Here is an 18659-nt window from a genome sequence, read left to right on the forward strand (position 1 = left end):
CTGGGGCAGTCAGGAGGTAACTGCAGATTTTTATGCCTGGGTGGACAAGCCCCAGACAGAAGTGGAAGCTGTGGAGTGGGAGAGGATGAGCGAATCTGGGTCACTGGGAAGGATGGAGAGCCGATATAAAGGACGAAGGGGCAGCAAATGACCAATGGTCCATCAGTCTGGGAAGCCAGGGCTGAGCTTGCTAGCAGTGTGATTCGAGTTAGTAGTGATGGAAGCTGCTGTGAGAAAATTAATGCGCTCAGATGTGGGTTCAGTTTAAAGTGATGGTAGAATAGCAAGTGAGGTCCACGGGCAAGTCAAACGCACCTGAACTCGAGAGAAGGCTGGATAAGTACAACTACCACTACTGCTGACATTTCTGGAGGGTTTACTACATTCCAGGCATTGCTCTGGGGCTTCCTTGGCGGCTCAGCTGGTAAAGAATCCGCCTGCAATGCAGGAGACTCGAGTTCAAGCCCTGGGTTGGGAAGATCCCCTGGAGAAGGGATAGGCTAATGCCAGTATTCTGGCCTGGAGAATTCCATGGACTGTATACTCCTTGGGGGTTTGGCATGGATTAATTTATTTAAATTCTCCAAAATCCCTAAGGCTTCCCAGGTGGCACAGTGGCAACGAATCCTCCTACCAACGCATGAGACATGTCCCTGGATCCCTGGATAGGGAATATCCCCTGGAGAAAGAGATGGCAACTATTCTTGCCTGGAAAACTCTCACAGAGGAGCCTGGTGAGCTATAGTCCGTGGGGTTGCAAAAGAGTCAGACACCGCTAAGCCAGACAGCGAGCATGCAGCAAGCCTAAGACCCAGCTTCTATGATCCTCAGCCTATAGGCTGCAACAGTGAGGCTTTGGGGGAGTTATCCATGCCCAAAGTCCTTGCTTACAATTGAATGTAATGGAAATTTGAACCCCAGGGAAGTCCAATGCATAGAAGTCATTGCAAAAAAAAAAAAAAAATATATATATATATATATGACTATGAATAAACTCATTGAATAGAAGAAGGAGCAAAATAATATTAGCAAACGCTTATCATAGCATGTTTGTATGTGCCCAGTGGCCTGGGAAATCCCGTGGACAGCCAGGAGCCCAGCGGGCTATAGTCTAGGGGGTCGGTCGCAAAGAGTCGGACATGACTGAGCAACTGAACAAGAACAAATGTCCCCAGGAGTTCTCCAAGCAAGCACTTTCCATGAATTAACCCACTTAATCCTCACGACAACCCCAAGGGGTAGGTACTGTTACTCTTCCTGAAACACCAAGAAAGAAAGAGGGCTGAGATGAAGCCAGCTGCCCAGGCTCACATGGCTGGTGTGTGGTGAAGCTGGCATTCAGATCACAGGCATTAGCTTCTACTGAAAAGGAAGAGGGTAAGGCCGGAACCCCATCCCCACCCTTCACACTGCCCATAAAAGACGAGGCGTCCCGGGCAGGGCCATCGGCAGGTCCTTAGTGTCCAGACTGCTGGCCAGTCAGGAGGTGCAGAGGAAAAGCCTTTGAATCTGGCCCGGGGGTCACTGTTGACCTTTCGGAAAGCCTTTCAGTAGAATGATGTGGGCAGAAGTCTGAAGGCAGAGGGTCAGGAAGTGAACGCGTGGGTAGGACAGGCTGACAGCCAGCGTTTAAGCCTCCCATTTGGCAGCGAGCAGAGTAAAGGACTGGCAGAAGCCAGGACGAGCAGGGCCCACAGAAGGGCTGCTTAGAAAGTAGGTCATGGGTTCCATGCGCTGGGGGGCATTTCTGTTTAGCGAGATAAACATGTTCTAAAGTTAATGACAGTTGTACAACCCTGTGAAGATACTAAAAACCATTGCTCTGCACCCTCTGAATGAATCGTGTGGTATGTAAAGTGTGTCTCCATACAGACACACACAGGAGGACGGAGAGAGAGCAAAGAGGGCTATTTAAGGATGGGGTAAGAGGGCAGGAGAGAAGGGAAGGAGCTATGGTTTGGGCAGTCAGATCCCTGGCCTTACTAACATCCTAGCTGCATGGGCTGATGGAACCAGACATTCAGCCTAGCCCATCCTCCCAGTTTTCAGACAAGGAAACCAAGGCCACAGAAGAACCAGTCGGTTTGCTTTAACCCCCTTACTTTTCTTTCTTTCTTTCTTTTTTTTTTTTTTCAGCATGTCCCCCTTTCTTGCAAGTGAAACCCTAGACTGTTCAGTTTAACATAATCAGTCCCCCATGCACAGCTTTCCAATTTCCACACGCATTCTCTCGGCATGTCCTGCTCACAGGTGTGAAAGTGAAAGTGAAGTCGCTCAGTCATGTCCGACTCTTTGCAATACCATGGATGGAGGAGCCTTCTTCCAGGCAAGAACACTGGAGGGGGTTGCCATTTCCTTCTCCAGGAGATCTTCCCGACCCAGGGCTTGAACCCGGGTCTCCCGCATTGTAGGCAGACGCTTTACCCTCTGCGCCACCAGGGAAGTCCTACCTCACAGGTCTTCTGCACCTCAAACATGTCAGCACCATCATGCCCCCCAGCGCCGCCATGCACCTGCTCTCAGCCCACTCTAGCTGGAGTGAGATCAAGCCCCCTGAGTTAGCATCCTCCTCCGTGGCAAGATGAATAACAGCCCCTTCAAGATGTCCACATCCTAATCCCTGAAGTCTTTGAGTATGCTCCCTTATGTAGCAAAGGGACCCTACTCATGTGATGAAATTAAGGGTTTTGCAATGAGGAGACTTCCCTGGACTGTTTGGGAGAGACTGATCCCATCCCGAGAGTCCTCACGAGGAGTCAGGGGAGTTGGAGGAGATGTGAGCAAGGAAGCGGGGCAGGGAAAGGGCATGTGATGTGGGGACCCAAGCCAGGGAGGGCAGGTGGTCTCTGGAAACTGGAAAGGACAGGGAAGCCCCGGCCTCCAGAAGAAACCAGTCCCGTGGATGCCTTGGTTTCTATGCATTTGGCTGATTTCAAGCTTCTGACCTGCAGAACTATAGAAGAATACATTTGCATTGTGTAAACTGTGAGTCTGTGGCGATGTGCCATAGCAACAACTGGAAATCAGCACGCCATCCGTTCAACAGATACTTAACAGGGGCCACACTCTGAAAGCTGAGAGGAGCAGTCAGATAATTATACGAGTGGGAAGTGAGCCCTCGAGGGGTAGAGCTGGATGGGAGTGTGACCAGGTGCGCACCTTGGCCCAGAGAAGGGCCTGGAAGCTAGAGAGAGACGGAGGTGGGAGCATCCAAGCCTTGAAAAGCACGCATTGGGTGGAACGCAGAGATGGGGAGGCCAGGAAGGCTGGCCTCGGAAGAAGGCGGGGTAGGGAGAAATCCCCACCAACCACCCAGCTCCCACATCACTCCAGCCTCCGGGACCATGGTGCTTCTTCAGAGACCCAAGTCTCTGTTGCCTCCTTGCTTTTATCCCTCCTTTTCTCTCCACCTGCCATGCCCTCCCCTCTTCTTTGTCCTTCTACAAAATTCCTGCTCACCTGTCGAGACTCAGGGGCACTGTTGACTCCTCTGCAAAAACACCCCCAACATCCCGTAACGTTGCCCTGACCCCAGCCCCCACTTAGCAATCTCTGCTTTCAGGTCCCAGGGGTTAGCCGCCCTCACTGACACGCTCACAGATAGTCACCCGTGACGATAACGGTACCTTCTGTCCCAAAAGTCGCTGCACCCAAATCTGGATGGAGAGTAAGAGCTGGCAAGCTGTTATTACAGTGCTGTCACAAGCGTGTTCCCCGTGGGGTTGCGGTCTTTGCAGTCAGGGGCTCTCAGACAAGGTATCAAGCAAGGATGGAGTGCAGAAGGTGCCTGGGGGCTCAGGGCAGGTTGGCATCCACCAGTGGGGCAACCCCTGCCACTCAGGCCCCAGCCACACGAGCTCATCTCCGCCAGAGTCCCCGCTGTGTTGCAGGACTAGGTTTATATGCAGTCCGGTGCTCCCTGTTCAGAGGTCTGGGAGCCCAGCTCCGAAGACACGTCTGTTGTGAAGAAAATGATTGTTCTCACCTTCACGCCCGTTGTCTAGCTGAAAACGAGTCACAGAACTGGATTTCCTCGCGAGCCGGGGATGGAGTCAGGGTAGGCTGCTCTTTGCTGTGTTCTTCCAAGACCTGGGCGAGATTCTGCTGCTTTCAGAGGCTGGTCAGGAACACGTCCGTTTGCTTCTGCTTGTCTTCCTAGGAGGTGGGGGAATCGGGGTACATGTCTTACTTGCAAGGGGGCATCAAAGGGCTGTTTTCAAATATTTTTCGAGGTGTCTGTCCTGATGTGTTCAGCACAGATTCTGGCCTATTCGCTAGACCAGAGAAGAGGGATAAATGACTGTTCTTCAGACCAGGATCGTGTGAGCAGAACAGGCATTTAACTCAGGGAATGCAGGAATAAAGGCCACACCACAGCAGGGGAACACACTCTGGATGTTGATTTCAATCTCTCCTTCTGAAATCCATCCTCCTGCCTAAGCACCCTTTTCCTCCACTGGAAGTGGGGCTGCTGCCACGCTCCCTGTAATTGCAAAGGATTCTGTGGTTCTTGTGCCATCGACAGATATATGTTGAATCCTGGCAAACTGTAAAGCACTCTGCCAATATGTTGCTCAGCCACTCAGTCATGTCCTACTCTTTGCGATCCCATGGACTGACTGCAGCACACCAGGCTTCCCTCCCTCACCATCTCCCAGAGCTTGCTCAAATTCATGTCCATTGAGTCAGTGATGGATGGACTCATCCAACCATCTCATCCTCTGTCATCTGCTTCTCCTCCTGCCTTCAGTCTTTCCCAGCATCAGTGTCTTTTCTTATGAGTCAGTTCTTCACATCAGGTTCCCAAAGTATTGGAGCTTCAGCTTCACCATCAGTCCTTCCAAAGAATATTCAGGACTGATTTCCTTTAGGATTGACTGGTTTGATCTCCTTGCAGTCCAAGGGACTCTCAAGAGTCTTCTCCAACACCACAGTTCAAAAGCATCAATTCTTTCACGCTCAGCTTTCTTTATAGTCCAACTCTCACAGCCATACATGACCACTGGAAAAACCATAGCTTTGACTAGATGGACCTTCGTCAGCAAAGTAATGTCTCTGCTTTTTAATACTAGGTTTGTCTAGGTTGGTCATAGCTTTGCTTCCAAGGAGCAAGCGCCTTTTAATTTCGTATTATAATATGCAAGAGCAGCACCAATCAGATGTGATAAGCTTTGGGACAGTAAACAAATGCATTGGGTTTCCTGACCCTCGCACTTCTGGCTGTTTGGCCTCTAACACTTCTTTTCTCTGAGTCTCCTTTTCCTCACCTATAAAATAGCAACAACTGGGGGCTTCCCTGGTGGTCCAGTGGTTAAGACACCTTGCTTTCACTGCATGGAGTACAGGCTTGGATACCTGGCCGAGGAACTAAGATCCTTCATGCTGCGAGGTATAGCCAAAATATTTTAAATAAAAAAAGCTTTTAATAAAATAAAATTGGAACGACTGACCCTATTTCTCAGAAGAGTTTTATATTTGTTTCCTAGAGCTGGCATAACAAAGTATCCCAAACTGAATAACAACAGACATTTACTGTCTCCCAGGTCTGGGGGCCAAAAGTCGGAAATCCATGTGTCAACAGAATTAGTTTCCTCTGAGGGTTGTTAGGGAGGCTGTTCCAGGCCTCTCACCCCATCTCTGGTGGTTTGCTAGCCGTCTTTGGTATTTCTTAGCCAGTAGAAGCATCCTCGTCCCTCTCCGCCTTCCTTTTCACATGGGGTTCTGTGTGTGTGTGTGTCCACGTTTCCCCTTCTTCTAAGGACGTCGGTCGTATTGGATGCAGGCCCACCCTGCTCCAGGGTGAACCCTACTAATTTCATTTTCAGCGACCCTTAAGCAAGGTCACATTGCGAGGTCCTAGGGGGTTAGGACTTTGAGGCTTCCCAGTTGGCGTTGGTGGTAAAGAACCCATTTGCTAATTGCAGGAGATGTACAAGATGCGGGTTTGATCCCTGGGCCAGGCAGATCCAGTGCAGGAGGTCTCCACTCCAGTGTTCTTGCCTGAGGACCCCGTGGACAGAGGAGCCTGCTGGGCTACAAGTCCACAGGTTGCCAAGAGTCGGACACGACTGAAGCGACTTAGCACGCATGCGAACTTGCAAGGGGTGGGAGAGGATGGGACGCGATGCAATCCATAACAAATGGTGAGTCAGATAAGATCAAACAGAAAAATATTTTGTGAGCTATGAAGGGCTGAAGATGCAAAATTCCCCATTCGGCTTAAAAGGGCAGGTTCCTGAACCATACAGGTCCTCCAGTGATAACTGTGAGTTCTCGAGAAAGGTATTTCACTTCCTGAGGCCTCTCTTTCTCCATCTGTGAGATGGGGTAATAGCAGTGCCTCCTCTGTGGGGTCATTGTCGGGGCAACGCAGGGGGGCAGTACCCAGCCCTGAGTCAGCCTCTGTCACCATATCCAAGGGCTGGGATGGGGGGCTCCCATCTTTCTGTCCCTCAGCAGGTGAGCCCGCGGGCTGATTCCCCCTCCGTCTGCCACGACATGACACAGACTGGCTAACTGGGGCCCTAGCCTCACGCTTTCCCTGCATTCCCACGGGCGCCGCTTCGTGGCACAGAAGATCAGAGCAGCACAAACGATAAACGCATGCTGCTGTTCGGATCCTCGGCGCCTCCGCCCGTCTCGTCTCGGGTTTCTAACTGTCAGCTTGCTGGGGGAGGTTCTGCCAGGGAAGTGCCGTGCTCTGGTTAGTCATTTAATAAAGCCTAAATGTGCAGCTGGAAGTCTTGGACAAGGGACAAAGTAGCAGCGGTGGCTGCAGGTGGCTGTCTGCACTGAGCTCTTCACTCGCCTAGACTCCCGACTGTCCTGGAAGGAGACATGATGTCGCCCGTTTTACAGATGGGGAGACTGAGGCTCGGAGAGAGGGCTACATGGCCCAGACGAGGTCACACGGCAAAGAAGCGGTGGAGCCGGACCTCGCCGCCCAGGCTGGCTCTGTCCTTTGTCTGATCTCACAGCCAAGGCTCAGCCCCTCCTGGAAGGGGGTGGCTACCCCAGCCCTACGTCCTGCTCGCTCCGACTCCCTAGTTGGATATTTCCCGAGTCAGGGGTGAGACTGGCTTTCAAAGCCCTTGTGCATCCATGCCGAGCTTCTGTGAGTGCAGACAGTTGACTCTGGACTGCAAGCCTTGGTTTCCTTCCTCTGTGAGATGGGGCCGATGGCCCTCACGCTTCCTGCCCATGTGAAGTCTGGGGCGGCCACGCGGCAGCGGTGAACGAGGTGCTGTGTACAGATGCCTCGGGTGGGGGCTTCCTCTAACTTCTCCTTCACTGCTTCCTGTCCCTGTCTCTTCCCAAACGTGTCATTTACATCACCTCACACGTGTTGGCAAACAGCTCTTGGGTGAGGATGGGGCAGTGGTGAACCGGCTTCAGGCACCTGATGCCCGCCTCGGCCTTCTGGGGTGGGTGTTGCTCTGCACACGTCTCGGATGAGAAGACTCAGAGGAGGGGCGCTGACCCTCCTCCGAGACGTGAGGCTTGAGTGACGGCACAAACTCCCGTGACTCCCAGGCCAGCGCCTGGGTCTCACCAGCTTGGGTCTCTCTGCCTTGCCCCAGTGGCCGTGAATTATGAGCTAGTCGGGCTGATCACTGCACTTCTATTCTTGGCAAGTGGACATGTTGCAAATGACCCTCTTTACCATCCCAGTCACTGTGTCCAAGGGTGTGGTGGGAAGTAAAGGTGGCGATTCACAGAGGCTTACCCACCATACCCCTTCTATCTACACAGCATTTCACTTGCCTTGTGGGCACTGAGCCGCACAGTTATCCCACAGAGATAGGCAGGTCAGGAGTTGTGCCCATTATACAGATTTTTATAAAGAGGGACTGAGGAAGATAAATGGTACAAAGCAGCAGAACCAGGAATCCAAGCAAGGTTTCTTACTTTGGAGTTCATGTGTCTTTGTGTGTTCATGAGTATGTGTTTGTTTATACGTGTGTCTCTGTGTTATGTGTGTGTCTTTGTGTGTTCATGAGTACTTGTTTATATGTGTGTGTGATGTGTGTGTCTTTGTGTGTTTGTGTGTGTGTGTGTTTGTGAGTATGTGTGTCCTTGTGTGTCAGGTGTATGTTTGAGTGTTTGTATGTGTGCTGTGATTATTTGTGTTTTGCCTACTTTGCCAGCATAATTTTTTCGTGCAATCAAAAGATTAAATGATATAAATATCATATGACCACAACACCCATTTAGGAAACAGAAGAAAGAGAAAAAGGTCACCCGTAATTGTGCTACCTAAGGCTTCCCTGGTGGCTCAGCGGTGAGGAATCCACCTGCCCAGGCAGGAGATGCAGGTTTGATCTCTGGGTTGGGAAGATCCCCTGGAGAAGGTAATGGCGCCCCACTCCAGTATTTTTACCTGGGAAATCCCATGGACAGAGGAGCCTGGCAGGCGACAGCCCATGGGGTCGGTCACAAAAGAGCTGGGCACGACTGAGCAACTAAGCAACAACCAGCAGAACCGCTGCTGTTGTCCTAACGTGCTCCCTTCTCGGCTTTATCCCTATACATCTCCTCCCCTCCACCCTGACAGCTGTAAGCGGTCCAGGTGCCCTCCTGAGCCTGTGTGAGCATGTTAGGAGAATAGCATGATGCTTGTCTAAGGAGGGACGTGAAACCACAACAAGATGGAGGAGGTCTTTGCTTTGGGCCATTGAAGGGTTAGGGCGTCAACACAGGAATTTTGCAGGGACACAAGCATTCAGTTCATAACACTCCCTGATTTCCCTAAAGAGGCTCAGTTTAATCCTTCTTTTCTTTCTAATATAAAAATGGGGTAAAGAAATGTGCCTCCAACACTTCATGTGCCTTTGGATTCCTTCCTTGACTTGTTTCTCATTAAAGGTGTTTTTTTTTTCAATATCCATATAGTTGCACACATAGTTTTTCACACCAGCTTGCATTTACTGAGCACTTGCTATTTACCAAAGCCCAGAGTTAGGCCCTGAGGACACAGAAAAGCAAGGTACCCTCAAGGAGCAAACACCAGCTGGTGGTAGATACGTAAATAGACAATTACAATGTTTCACTGCAAGCTCACCGGTGAGAACATTCATGAGAAATACTGGTGGCAGACGGCAGGAATTCAGCTCTGCTTGAGTGGTCTGGTGGTGGTGAGACCCTTTATAAACCACACCCTCCCTGACAGGATTGCAGGCTTTATTTATCCACCCCTTGTTGGCAACTTGTTAGACAGCTGAAGGTTTAGGTGCTCTCAGTCTTGAAATAATTTTCCAGTGTTTCAAAAGAAGAAAAAGGTGCATTCAGTATGTTGGTAGATCATCATTGTCTTTAAAGAAGAAGAAGAAATTACGCCATCTCTCTCTCTCTCTCTTTTTTTTTTTTGGTCAAGATGCTTATTTTTTGGTTTAAAAATGTGACGAGAAGATTTCTTCAGCTCCTCCTTGGAGGATGCTTCTAAGGGCAAGCACTGAGTAGCCTCTGCTACCCCTGCTGCAATGGTTTTCCTGTTTGGACCCATTTTAAGTTGTTTTCCTGCCCCTGGCTTCCACATGGCTGCCATTTTTTCAGTGTCCTCTGCTGCCTTATTGTTTACCCATCAGTTGACTCTCTTTCTTCTCGTTCCTAGGCTGGCAGGCTTCCCCACATCATTACTCTCTGTTTATATCATTAGCTGCAATTTAGGTTTGGGGTGTGATGGGAATCATCCTCAAAGCTCTGCAAATAGCACTCCCTCGCTGTAACTTTCATCACCTATGTTTGTACTTCCCCCAGAGTGATTATAAGCTTATCACACACCTGCAGTGTTGAGAAACATGCCTTTAAAAAAAGAGCGATCGGTCTCCCCTGGTGGCTCAGCGGTAAAGAATCCTCCTGCCAGTGGAGGAGGCGCAGGTTCAGCCCCTGGTCCGGGAAGATCCCACCTGCCTTAGAGGAACTAAGTTCCTGTGCCACAGCCACTGAGGCTGCGCCCCGGAGCCCAGGGACCGCAAGAGAAGCCAGTGCAACGAGAAGCGCACGCACCACAGCGAGAGAGTAGCCCCCAGTCTCTGCAACCAAGACGAGCCCGCACAGCAGTGAAGACCCAAGGCAGCGATACACGTAAAAAAATACTTCCGCAAAGTAGGCGATGGCTGCTTCTCGCGCTGACATTCCACGCGTTTCATTGGCTCTAGGACGTGCTGGCTATTTTCTTGTTTGCTGCAGGTTTAACTTTGTACTTTGCCTTGCCGGTACTTTGAGTTTCTGCTCACCATCGCTCTGTGGTGGTTGGATGGCCTTGGCTCACACCAGGAATGCCCTTCCCCACTTTCTACCAACAATGAGTGTCAAATGAATGACTTTCCCTAGTTGTGCTCAACAGTAAACAATTTTTTTTGGTTGGGGGGGGGGGGATGCTCTCTGCATTCATTCTTCAAAAAGTTTATTTATTTATTTTTAAACATTTAATTGGCAGAGTGAGGTCTTCGCTGCGGCACGTGAAATCTTCCCCTTCGTTGCAGCACGCAGGATCTCTGTTGTGTCACCCAAGCTCTCAGTTGCAGCTTGTGGGATCTAGTTCCCCGACAGGGGACTGAACCCAAGTGCAGAGTTTTACCCCCTGGACCACCAGGGACATCCCCCAAACGTTTATTGATACCTACTCTGTGCTAGGGGATGTTGTGAGATGAAAATAATGGAAAATGTTTCATTTTCCAGAGTCTCTAGGGAGAGAGGTCTGATGTGTAAATTGATCCATTCCAGTGCAGTGTGGTTCCCATGGGAACAGAGTGTGACCAGGGCTTGGGGGGAAGCGGGTAAGACTTCCTTCAAAGAGGAGGTCAGTCATCTTGACCTGGTTCTCCATCACCAGGCCACTTCCTGCTTATGACTGCTGTCACAAGGGGAGAGTCCCGTGAGTGACGGACAGGCGTCAACAGACTCAGACGACGTCTTAGGCTGAGATCCCTTCAATGCAGAGCCTGGGGTACAGGCTTGGGTGCAAGAATTTATGTGAGAAACCATGGCAGGGAGGAAAAGTGAAAGCGATGCAGAGCACTCAGGACATGAAGGAAAGCCTGTTATCAGAGGCAGCTATTGCTATAGTGGTTTCCAACCGCCTAATTCCTACAGCCTGGGGTGTTCCCCTAGGAGCCACTCTCAGGAGGGAGAAAGGGAGGGTGAGCTGGCAAGACCGACTTGACAGGCAGAGGCAATGTGCAGGCATGGAGAGACACACTGTCCCCGGGAAGTGGGTTCAAATCCCACCTCCTCCACCACCGAGATGGTGATCTTAGACAAGTCCCTGACTCTCTGAGCCTTCATCTCCTTACCTGCCTTAGTCAGACTGGCTGCGATGGGTGGATGGCATGAGAAGACGCAGGAAGACGGCCGGGTTCTTGGGGAGACTTAGGAAGTGCATCTCAGAACCGTCTCCCTGGGAAACCACAGGGGGCACGTTGACTGTCACTCCCCCTCAGTCAGGTGGCCCCGCAGGCACCATGCCCCCAGCACTGTGCGTGTCTGAGGGTGGCTTCCCCTGCTCATACGTCGGGGACACTGCGGGTGAAGGCCAGGTACGGGCAGGGCCCAGAGCACTGTCAGCTGCGCCTGCGTGAAGCTGATCAGCATCGCGTGGGACGGGTCCCAGCAGCAGTAGCTGGAAAATGAAGGGAACCCGGAAGATTTCCAGTGCTGTGCAAAAGGGGTCCAATCCAACGGATGGAGTTTCTTTAGCAGAATAAGATCTGGAGACCTGGAAAGCAGTAGCCTTGCTAGAGGCAGCACTCGAGGGCAAGGTGCTCAGAGCGGTGCACCGGAAGCTGTTTAACAGCCAGCCTTGGAAAAGAACTCCCTGACGGGGAGAATTTGCCAGTTTCCCTGTTGCAAATGCTCCCTATCAGGACCGGGATCGAGTTACCATCAGGAGTGCACAGCTGGGGAGAGATGCACACACCATCAGCGGTCACAGCTGACTCCCCCGAGACACGTCTCCCGGTACCAAGGTCCGCGGGTTGGCCAATGATAGGACAGCGCTTGGAGGGTGGGGTCCCTCAAGCACCGTCAGGCAGAGAGCTCACTTCTGCTGGTCTTCTGTGTGGAGGAACCCTGGCTCCGTGCTGGCTCGCCCACCTCGTGCAGCACAACTAGGGAAATCATCTCAGAACATTCCAGAATGTTTACTAGCAGCCTGTATAAAAAAATTGACATTCGACCAACAAGAACCTGCTGGATAGAGCAGGGAAGCATACTCAATATTTTGCCATGCCCTGCAAGGGGGAGGAACTTGAAAAAGGAGACATGTGTTGCTGTTGTTCAGTTGTTAAGTCGTGCACGCGACCCCGTGGACTGTAGCCCGCCAGGCTCCTCTGCCCATGGGATTTCCCAGGCAAGAATACTGGAGCGAGGTAAAGAGTCCGCCTGCGATGTGGGAGACCTGGGTTCCGCCCCTGGGTTGGGAAGATCCCCTGGAGAAGGGAGCAACTACCCCCTCCAGTATTCTGGCCTGGAGAATTCCATGAGCTGGATAGTCCGTGGGGTCACAGAGAGTCAGACTCGACTGGGCGACTTTCACTTCACGTGCGCTTCGTACCTATGTTTAGTGTAACTGAATCTCTGTGCTGTATACCTGAAACTAACAAATGCTGGAAATCAAATAAATATTTTAGAAATCAATATCCAGGCAGAAGCTCCCTCCCTCAGCAGTGCCAGGCCTCAGGTCCATTTCTGACTTCTTCTTCGGGCCTCTGTTAAGCTCTCCTTACGCAGACTCCCACCTCCAGCTCCTGTACACACCCTGTGCTTCCAGATACACTGTCTTCTTATCTTCCGGTTTCCCCAGCAAACCCTAAGCTTCCTAAAGACAGGGGCAGACACTGTGTTGAACCGATGTTCCGGCATTGGATTTACTGGCACAGGGCCTGAAACTTCCTTAATCTTTGCTTAGTTCAGTTCAGTTCAGTCGCTGAGTTGTGTCTGACTGTGACCCCATGGACTGCAGCACGGCAGGCTTCTCTCTCCATCACCAACTCCCAGAGCTTACTCACACTCATGTCCATTGAGTCAGTGATGCCATCAAACCATCTCATCCTCTGTCGTCCCCTTCTCCTCCTGCCCTCAATCTTTCCCAGCACCAGGGGCTTTTCCAATGAGTCAGTTTGTCGCATCAGGTGGCCAAAATACTGGAGTTTCAGCTTTAGCATCAGCCCTTCCAATGATTAGTCAGGACTGATTTCCTTTAGGGTTGACTGGTTTGATTTCCTTGCAGTCCAAGGGACTCTCAGGAGTCTTCTCCAACACCACAGTTCAGAAGCATCAATTCTTCAGTGCTCAGCTTTCTTTATAGTCCAACTCTCACATCCATACATGACTACTGGAAAAGCCATGGCCTTGACTAGACGGACCTTTGTTGGCAAAGTAATGTCTCTGCTTTTTAATATGCTTTCTAGGTTGGTCATAGCTTTCCTTCCAAGGAGCAAGTGTCTTTTAACTTCATGACTGCAGTCACCATCTTCAATGATTTTGAAGCCCAAGAAAATAAAGTCTCTCACTGTTGCTATTGTTTCCCCATCTTTTTGCCACGAAGTGATGGGACCGGATGCCATGATCTTCGTTTTCTGAATGTTGAGTTTTAAGTACACTTTTTCACTCTAGTCTTTCATCAAGAGGCTCATTAGTCCTTCTTTGTTTTCTGCCATAAGGGCGGTGTCATCTACATATCTGAGGTTATTGATATTTCTGCCGGCAATCTGGATTCCAGCTTGTGCTTCTTCCAACCCAGCATTTCTCATGATGTACTCTGCATAGAAGTGAAATAAGCAGGGTGACAATATACAGCCTTGACGTACTCCTTTCCCAATTTGGAACCTGTCTGTCTCTTTCCTCTCCTCTCGTCTCCCTCGAGGAAACGTGCTGAGGACAGTATGTGCTCTTTGCCCCTGAGCTGGGCAGTTTAGGTCTGTGGAAAGCTGTTTCTCACCATTGATGATTAAAGACAAGGCCTGGAATCATTGCTTAGTGCTTGTGTAGAGAGAATGGTAATAAAAGCACAGAGTGGCAGTGAATGACTGGGATGACAGCTCAAACAACAACAGAGGAGCCGTCAGAAGGCTCTCTGTGATTAATTGCCAAGTGAAAGCCCAGATAACAGGAGCTGTCAGAGCTTGGAGAAAGTCAAGAACACTTGTGGAACCTGCAGGAGGATGGGTGTTCATCTTCTGACAGTGATGCTCTGTTAATGGCTTAACCGATGAAAAGGAAAGTAGAGCTGAGGGAGAAGAAAGGGCAGACAAGAGGAGCCGGGCAAAGGATGCTGATCATAGTAATAGTGATGATGATGGTGGAGAACACACGGTGAGCATGTGCTGCAAACTGGGCACCATCCTAACCCCTTTGTGTGCTCCGTACCTCATTTCATCCTACCAATAACCACAGGAAGTAGATGGTATTATCTATCGATATGCAACTAGATAGAAAATGAGACACAGAGGAGGTCAGTAACTTGCCCACGGTCACACAATAAGACGTGAAAGGTAAGACAAATCACTTCTTTTTAGAGAGGCTTTTTTTAAATTAGCTGGTGACAGTTCTTTATGAAATTGCCTGTTGCCCCCAATCCACGCCTCCTTCTGCGCGCCTTTTTAAAAAGTATCCATGTGTTTGTTTTTGGCTGCACTGGGTCTCGGTTAGTACACACGGGCTCTTCTAGTTGCGGCGAGCGGGGGCTACTCTTCGTTGCAGAACACAGGCTCCAGGGCATGCGAGTTCAGTAGTTGTGGAGCTTGGGCTTAGTTGTCCTGCGCCAGGTAGACTCTTCCCTGAGTGGGGACTGGACCCGTGACCCCTGCACTGGCAAGTGAATTCTTAACCACTAGACCACCAGGGACATCCCCTCCTGCACTTCTTTTCCTTACTTCTCTGCAGTAAGACTCGTGAAGACTTAGGAGCTACCAAGGGTTGAGCACTCTACCCGTATTTTCTGGTGCAGTCTACTCACAACCAGTCCGGCTGTGGCAGTTCAGGAGATGAGGGCTTAGAAACAGTCAGCCTCTGGTGTAAGACTACCCATCTGCTTGGTGGAGGAGGTGGGTGTGAACTCAACCATAGGACTCTGACTCCATGCGGGCATGCTACTTCAGCCCAACCTCCAGAGCTCACTCTCCCCTCCTTCATCCTGAGTGCCATCCTATGGGAACGTCTCAGGCTTCTGGAAGAAAACAAATGGAAGCCACATCAAGATTATGTCAACAACCCAGCTGCTAGAGAGGGCAGTCTTAAGAGATTCCTCTTCTGACGTCTTTTGGAAGCCAAGAAGGACCAACAAGGTGAAATTCAGTCTGAGTTGGAAGAGTCTTTGCAGACATGCGAATTCTTTCAATAGGAAAAATGAGGGTCCCTGTAACTCTGCTTGACTCTCTGCATCTGAGGTGTAGGGATCGACAAGAATTCTGCCTCGAGGGAGAGAAAATGAAAAGCTGGGGAACAGCAGCCCTGCTTTTCTCCTGAAGGGAAATTTCAACAAATGCTAAAAACGGACATCTCAGGGAGTGTTTCAGAAATGCCAGCCAATATTAGTGGTTTGGGAAGCGGAGCCTGCAGTATTGCTTCTTAGTATGACAGTAGGCATTCTGAGAGCTTACGCACTCTTTGGAGTCCTGTATTAAAGAAAGCTCATTAATAGTAGTTGAACTACCATTTTCCAAAACTGTTCGGATACGACTATAGTACTGTTATTATCATCATTTTACATCATTTGAGCGCATACCATCGGCACGGCACTGTGCAAAGAGCTCTAATGTGCGATTCCATGTTGAATCTTTCCAAGAGTATAAGGTGCAGTGACTACCCCACGTTATGCATGATGAGGCAGAGCCTTAAGAAGCTGAATGACTTTCCTGGGGGCACACGGCTAGCCACTGGCATCTGAACGCAAGCAGTCCGCCTCTGAAGCCTTGCTGGTAGCAGTTATCTGTGCACATTTGCTATCATGCAATAGGACAGAACCCCTGAGCTAGTTTGCAGTGGCCAGCCAGTGTCTAACTCAGGCTGTGCCACCCAGTAAGACCAGTGTCCAAACCAGAATGCCAGTGTGTTAACTGACCGTGAGAAACATAACCTCAGTCTCAGACACACAGTAGCTCTGGTTGGCCCATGTCTCTGCTGAGGAGAAAACAGGGGAATCCAGCTGCTAATCAGCCAAGATTCTTGGTTATATACAACAAGGAAGGAACCAAGAGGTGACGGGCAGCTTCCATGACTTGACTCGTGTCTCCACTAATATTAGCCCAGGGACCATCCCTTCCCCTCGTCCAGCTTGGTGCCTGGAGCAGTTCAGTGAGAAAACGTCTGATGGTGGCCTTATTTTCTCAAGCCCTTCGGTCACCGGCCCTTTTGAGAGCTAAAAAGCCACTCACACAGCAAGCACTGAGAACTCTGATGGCTGCCCAGACCAAGCTCAGCACTCGAAATTACAACACCAATGGCGTGGTGTACCAAGGCTGGCTTCTACCTGCTCACAAGAGCCTATTGTCAGATGTTCAGGAACTTTGTGAGCCGGTCAATCAACACAACTGTTATATGAAATACTGAAGTATATACACTTACAATAAAAAATTCTATTGCAGACAAAGGGCACAAATACTTAAAACTCATCACTTCTTCATTATTGTACTACGTTTGACTCTGTATGCGCTTGGGGTTCCTTCATGAGTGTTTCATCTGTGCGGGGAACGTACTGCACAGTGGCCGGCTGTGTGTGTTGCTCCCTACTTGCCTGCAGTGACATCGCTTGGGGAAGCTTGTAACACAGCCTGGTTGGGAGTATTTACACCACAGAAATCAGGGCTTGATTTATCATTTATCATTTTGTCGACTGTCCAAACTTGGGAAAGGAATGGAGAAAATGTGAATAGTGCGGGTTAAACTTTGAGTGTGTCACGTCTAGGGCGGACTAGGAAAGAGGGTACAGGGGATTCAGTACAGATTTATAGGCGGGTAAGAAACAGTTCAGCAGCAGATCAGAGATCAATCACATATCAGGATCATCAACAACAAATCTATCGGGTAGTGAGTAATTGGATTATAGGGCAAAAATCAGTTTGTCAGATCATGATTGAATTGCGGCCACAGGTTGGTTACAGATGGGCCACCATGGGTGGGCAAAAATCAATGAGAGCATTCTATGGGGTTCAATTCATTCTATAGATTTCATAAAGAGTACATGACATATTTTATGATCACTTAAAATTGGGGACTATACATATTTTATGTCAGTAATGTTTCTAGTAAGCATACGTATGTAAATAGAGGAGGTTTCCCAGGCTGCACTAGGGATAAAGAACTTGCCTGTCAATGCAGGAGACATAAGGAATGCGGGCTCAGTCCCTGGGTCTGGAAGATCCCCTAGAGGAGGGCATGGCAACCCACCCCAGTATTCTTGCCTGGAGAATCCCATGGACAGAGGAGCCTGGCGGGCTATACTCCATGGACTCGCAGAGAGTTGGATACAGCTGAAGCGACTTCGCACGCGTGCGTGTATTCACGCTGTTGCGTGGCAGAAACCAACACAACATTGCAAGGCAATTAGCCTCCAACTAAATTTTTTAAAAATGATTTAAAAATACTGCAAGAGTTTCCTCTAAATAATATTTTTGTCGTGTGGGCCCCAAATGTCCATGAATAAGGCGATTTAAATAAGTGAAAAGAACTCGTGTGAGGGGAGATTTATAAACTGGCATTTTGATAGTTATCACCTGTCAAAATTTCAAAGAAAGAATGAGGTGTGCAAAAGACCCTATAGCGGAGGTTTTCCTTTTGTAAAACCTACGCCTAAGAGGATCCTTCGTAGGACATACTGAATTTTGTTCCTTTTTTTTTTCTTTTAAGGCAGGCATATGTTCAAACTGACCCCAGCCTTCCCTCCACTTTGCTGTGGGCATCCTGTGCGGAGAGTGACCTCTGATTCATGATGATGGCACTCCGGTGACATTAGTCATTCTCACTGTTATAGCCAGCCGAGCAGTGGCTCTAACAGATGCTGCTTTGATTAAACTAAAAAAAAAGTCTCTGTGTATTACTCCAGTGAATCACAGTTTATTATTCACCCACCAGCAGTTGAAGGATTTAGATAAGAGATACTCAGGAGTGATCATCTCCTTGGCCTAACGAAGCCTCTGAAAAATAACCTGATCCTCAGAGTCATCTTGGAAGACTCACTTCATTAATTGAGGGCCAACTTGGAAAGAGGATGAGAGGAAAATAAAGGAGGAGGTTGGAGGAAATCTAGGCTCATCTGCTAAGAAGTATTAAGATGGGAGGCAGAATCAGAAGGGGAGGAGAGTCAAATAAGATGAAAAAGGGAGGAGTGATCTATCTTGAGCGCTAAGATACAGCTATTACAGGGGAAAGACATATCTGTGCGTTATAATTTCAGTGATATTACCTTTTATTAAAGTACTTCCTTTAACTGTATCACCTTTAATAAAAATTGCTAAAGGGACTTGGCTGGATCCCATTCCAGATTTAACAGAGATAATGAAATTCATCCCAAAGCAATCCCAAAGACCCCCCTGTTCAACTTCAAATCATTGCATTAAAGAAGGCAATTTTCAGTGCCGCTCAGAGACTTACCCACATTTTCTTTACGTTTTGTTTGTAGTTTCTATTAATAGGCAGTTTACAAGGCTGGACAGGACAAAACT

The 18659-nt window shown here is 49.4% G+C and overlaps 1 protein-coding gene across 1 annotated transcript in view; it reads left to right on the forward strand.

Moving 5' to 3' along the window:
* Positions 1-18659, forward strand: part of VAT1L (vesicle amine transport 1 like) — a 169860-nt gene that overhangs the window by 100967 nt on the left and 50234 nt on the right. The window lies entirely within an intron of this gene.

This window comes from Ovis aries, chromosome 14, assembly GCF_016772045.2.
Source record: "Ovis aries strain OAR_USU_Benz2616 breed Rambouillet chromosome 14, ARS-UI_Ramb_v3.0, whole genome shotgun sequence".
NCBI classification, from domain to species: Eukaryota; Metazoa; Chordata; class Mammalia; order Artiodactyla; family Bovidae; genus Ovis; species Ovis aries.